A 5,738-nucleotide genomic window follows, 5' to 3' on the forward strand; every position below is an offset into this window, starting at 1 on the left:
GCCCCGTATAGAGATTACTTTAAAAAATAAAATAAAATCTTTAAAAAGAAAAGCGGGGCGCCTGGGGGGGCTCAGTCAGTTAAGTGTCCAACTTTGACTCAGGTCCTGATCTCACCTTTCATGAGTTTGAGCTCTGTCTGACAGCTCAGAGCCTGGAGCCTGCTTCCGATTCTGTGTCTCCCTCCCTGCCCCTCTCCCGTTCATGCTCTGTCTCTCTCAAAAATAAATAAACATTTTTTAAAAAAATTAAAAAAAAAAAAGAAAAGCAGTGAGTGTGAGACACCAAAGTTTTAATTTTAATTAATTAGAATTACATAGCCACATATGGCTAGTGGCTACTGTATTGGATGGCAAAGCTCTAGACTGACCTCCTGAGTATTGGTGAAACTGACGTACTCTCTTCTCATAATTGGGTTCGATGAACAAATAGAGGTTCCTGAGCTGGGATTTAACATGGACATCCTGTCTCCCTGACTCTGCCAGACTGTTCCTGGGGACTAGTCTATGCTTTTCAAAATCAGCATGGCTCTGGGCTGGCCATTTAGTTGCTCCAAAACTCAGTTACCCAGTCTGTCAAGTGGGGGATGACGTCCCTTCTGCAGGGTATTGTGAAGTCAGGCTAAAATTCTAAGCCAACCCCACCTTTTCCTAGTAATGTGAGTTTGGGCAAGTTACTTAACCTTTCTGCAGCCTTAGTTTCATTAAGTTGGGAGTAAGACAGTCCTGAGGAGTAAGCAGTAGCTACAAAGTACTTACAACAGTGCCCGGGGCCTGAAGCAACCTATATACGTGTATGTCCTTATTATAATGTCCTTGCAAAAAGACTGGACAAAAATTGTAGGTCATGAAGTCAACTTAGTCTCCACCAGTGTTTTGGGGGTTTGTTTCTTCACTGGTTTCTCTTGGAATTATTTTCCTGTGTTATGTTAATAATTTATAAAAAAAACAACAACCCATATTTGATATTATCTTTCGAAGCAAGGATATGTTTCATTTTGTGACATTTTTATTTCAGTGTTGCAAATGTGTTTCACAGTAGTCTTGATGTCGGATCTATTTCTGACTCCCAGTGTGCTCAAACAAGTTTTAAAAGCACTGCTGTAATATTTTTTCAGTGGCAAGATCTCAAAATTACAGAAAAGTTGCAATTGTGTGGTACAAAGAAATGATCTTTCCTAAACTGTCCAAGAGTGAGTGGCCGGTGTTATGCCCCCATAACCCCTGGATAGTTTGTTCAATGTGTGTTTCCTACGAACCCGGTCCTTCTCCTGTATAACCAAACTAGAGCCTCAAAAATGAAAACTGTTAGCATCATTAAATTACTGCCACTCAATTTTTATACTCTAGTTTTTTCCACTTCTTACACTCCAGTTTTTGCTGGCTATCCCAATAATGGCTTCCGTGGCAAAGATTCTGATCTAGACTCTTGTATTTCCATTTCCCTGTCGTGACTCTCTTTAAAAAAAATTTTTTTTAAGTTTATTTTGAGAGAGAGAGAAGAGTGGAGGTCTGTCAGAAAGAGAGGGAGAGAGAGAATCCGAAGCAGGTTCCATGCTGTCAGCGCAGAGCCCGATGTGGGGCTCCATCTCATGAACCATGAAATCATGACCTGAGCTGAAACCAAGAGTCAGATGTTCAACCAACTGAGCCACCCAGGCGCCCCTCCTCCCTTGTCGTGGTCTGTATCTTCCTTTAGTCTGGAAACATTCTGCATTCTTTCCTTGACCTTCATGACTCCCGTGAACAACATTACAGGCCAGTTTGGGGGTTGGGTGTCCATGAATGTGTGTTCGCCTGGTATCTTCCCACAACCAGAGCCTGGTTAAGCGTCTTTGGCAGGAGTGACACAGAAGCGATGTGGGGTCTTCTTATACCCCTATCGGGACTTGTGCTTTGCTACTTCAGGAAGGTGGCGTCTTCCAGGCCTCCCCACTGTAAAGTTACTCTTTCTCCCTTGGTAATTCATGTGTGCTCTAGGGAGATATTTTCGGGCTATGCAAATATCCCATTCCTCATGCAAACTTTTGATTTATTCATTTAGTCCCCTCAAAATAGACTCAGCATCAACGGATTCCAATGTATTATAACCATTGTTTACTTTTATGTTCAAATTGTCCCCACTTGGACCAGAGGGAGCCCCTTGGAGCTGACTTTTGTGTCCTTTTGGCCTGACCCCCTCATTCTTGGAGCATTTCTTTGCTTCCTGGCGCAACAAGATGTGCTTTCCCACCCGGCCCAGTCGTGGAAGTAGCCTTCACCCCAAGAAGCCTTGCTATATTTTGCTGGAGACTGAGATTCAGAAACCTGGATTTGGCTGCTACATGGGGTTGTTGCCATGGGCTGTTGCTGCACCCAGGCTCTCTCAGTGGACAGAGGTAGGGAATATATACTCATACACCTACATATATACATGTACCCAGACTTACGTCTATGTTTATTTCTGCATCTGTTTTTACACATCGAAAGCCATGAGCGTCCCCTGCTCTCTCCAATCCCAACCCCACACTGCACAGTCCATTCTCCTTTTCTCTGTTTGCATAATTGTAGCTCATGTCTCCATCAGTGAGAAATCTTTTTCTTAAATTTTATTTATTTTGAGAGAGAGAGAGAGAGAGAGAGAGAGAGAGAGAGAGAGAGAATGTGAACAGAAGAGGGGCAGAGAGAGAGAGAGAGAGAGAGAAAATCCCCAAGCAGGCTCCGCACTGTCAGCGCAGAGCCTGATGTGGGGCTTGAACTCACGAACCGTGAGATCACGACCTGAGCCAAAATCCAGAGTTGGATGCTTCACCGACTGAGTCACCCAGGCACCCCTCCATCAGTGAGAAATCTTAATACGTTTACTTATTTGCTTGATCCCCCTGAATGTAGCTAATCTCTTGTGATTGCCATCCGCCCACGCCACCAGCCCCTGGGATGTACGCCCTGCTGATCCCACTTGTCTCTGACACCCAATTCTGAACCCTGTGCCCCCTTGCTCTGATCTGTCTTCCAGACCTGCTTGCTTGGGTGCAGGAAGGGAAGGGAAAGGAAGAGATTAAAGTATTTAAAATAGAATAGATGATTGTTTTTGCTCTTTGATTTCTACTTCTAAGCTCCTAGCTCTGCTTTTCTTTCCTCTTTCTGGTGAAAAAAGGCCAGATTCTGCCTAACTTAAGCCTTCTTTTATTGAACTGGACATAGCTTCAAAACGTCTTCAGTCCAGTGCTCACCAAAACAGAGGTTTGAGCGAGAAGAAGAGGGAGGAGAAGGAAGAAGAACATGAGCAGAAGAATCTAGCTCAGATGAAAAGCAACAGAGGGTCGCCTGGTGGCTCAGTCGGTTAAATGGCCGACTTCGGCTCAGGTCATGATCTCGTGGTTCGTGGGTTCAAGCCTGTGTCGGGCTCTGTGCTGACAGCTCAGAGCCTGGAACCTGCTTCGATTTCTGTGTCTTCCTCTCTCTCTGCCCCTTCCCCTGCTCATGCTCTGTGTCTCTCTCTCAAAAATAAATAAACATTAAAAAAATTTTTTTTTAATTAAAAAAAAAAAAAGCAACAGAGGCAAAAATGGCATCATCTCATCCCCGCATTTTCCCCAAGGTCTTTGAGGCCCATGTTTGTGCTTGAGAAATGGATTTCGCCATCAGGCAGGTCTTGCTGGAGACAAGGCAGGTGTGACAGGGGACAGGGTGGGAGGCTCTGAAGGGACTGGCCCTTCTGGTTTCTCTCCTTCCCAGGTTTGTGTTTTTAATGAAGGGCTTATTTAATTTTAATTACATAAGCAGTACGTGGATACCTTCTCCATGTGAAACATTTAAACAACACAGAGAGAGCCAAAGGCCCTTTTGAGAGACCGGCAGTCAACCAGCAGCGGAAGGGAGAATTTGGAGCGTAGCAAGCAAACGTTGTTCAAAATGACAAACGCACATCCCTTTGACTTGGCCGTCTTCCTCCAGGGAATCTGTTTTACAGGTGCGGCCTCGTGGCTGGCGGCTGGCGGAAGGTCTGCCCAAGTGACACTGGTTCTAGCTCGGCTTGTGATGGCAGAAAACTAGGGATAGCCTCAATGTTTATTAACAGCGCGCCTGTTGGGGCTCTGGGGTGGCTCACTTGGTTAAGCGTCCAGCTCTTGATTTCGGCTCAGTTCATGATCTCGAGGTTCGTGAGTTCGAGGCCCACGTCCAGCTCTGTGCTGACAGCTCAGAGCCTGGAGCCTGTTTCTCTGCCCCTCCACCCCCCTCTCAAAAATATATACACATTAAAAAAAAGAGGAGACTCTTTCATGTCTACGGGCATTAAAAAACCGCACATCTAGATGTATTAATCTGGAGAGATCGTGAAGATGATATCGCTCAGTGACAAATAAGGAAGATGCCGAGTAGGGTTCCACTTCTGTGTAAAAGCGATGATCCAGGCGTGAATGTTTATATAGCCTAAAATATTTCAGGAGATACCCCCAAGACAGTGAGTACCCTTGCCTCCGGAAAGGGAAAATTGGGTGGCCATGGGATTCATCCTTCCTGATGCATCCTTTCCGTTCTTCCTGTGTGATCTTGGACGGGTGGTGGGGCTTTTCTGAGCCTCAGTTTCCCCGTTTGGAAAGAGACGGTCATTAAAATGAGAGACCCGGGCTCTCGCTGGGGAGTTGTACACCAGGTGGGCCAATGAAGAGACAGGCCTTCCCACCCTGACCCTCCTGGATCTGGGCCTTCGTGGGGACTCCCTCCAACTTTCTGCTTCATCCCCCACGGTCCGTGGCACCGTAGCCCGTGGTCTGCAGCCAGATGCACAGGGGATTTTCCTAAGTCCTGGGAGGTCTGGGCCAAGTGAGGGGGCAGGTGATCCAGTCCTTCCTCACGGCTCTTCATCCCACCCACTCCCCCACGCTTGGGTCCAGTGCAGTTTCTTCCGGTTTCTCCAGGATCATCCTCTTCCTCTGCGGGGCCCTCCGGTGAGCGTGGGTGGGGGGTGCTTCCGGGGCTCTTGCTCACCCAGCCTGTGTACCAGCCCATCTGGGCTCCACATACAAGGAGCTCCATTGCCTGGGTCCAAAGCCTTCCTCCTCCCCCAGTTTGTGACTTTGAGCAAGTCGCTGCGTTTTCTGTGCCTCAGTTTCTTCATCTGTATAATGGAAGCAGGAACTACTTTTTGGGCCGTCGTGAAGACACAGTAATTGGCGAATGTGTCTACATCTGCACTGTGCAATACGGTGGCCGCATGTGGCTACTGAGCCCTTGAAGAGTGACTGGTCGGAATAGAGATGTGCTGTGAATGTAAAATACCCTGCAGGTTGGTTGGTGTTTTTTTTTTTTTTTAAGTTTATTTATTTATTTTGAGAGAGACAAAGACAGTGTGAGTGGGGGAGGGACAGAGAGAGGGAGAGGGAGAGAGAGAATCCCAAGCAGGATCTGTCCCATCAACACAGAGCCCGTCGCGTGGCTTGAACCCACGAACCACGAGATCGCGACCTGAGCCGAAACCAAGAGTCAGACGTTTAACTGACTGAGCCCCACCCCCACCCCGCCCCGGCGCACCCCCACATTTCATTTTGAAGACTTAGCAGGAAAAATGAAAGAATGTAAAAGACTTCATTAATACTTTTTATATTGTTCACATTCTACAATGATAATATTTTGGCCATGTTGGGTTGAACTGTGAGTAATCTCACCTGTTTCTTTGCTTTTTCTAACGTGGTTACTAGGAAACTTAGAATTATACATGTGGTTCACATTATATTTCTCTTGGATGGTGATGGTCTATT

This window comes from Lynx rufus, unplaced genomic scaffold (genome assembly GCF_022079265.1).
Source record: "Lynx rufus isolate CCGP_SWC_20201006 ecotype Redwood Valley unplaced genomic scaffold, mLynRuf1.p SCAF_16, whole genome shotgun sequence".
Lineage (NCBI taxonomy): Eukaryota > Metazoa > Chordata > Mammalia > Carnivora > Felidae > Lynx > Lynx rufus.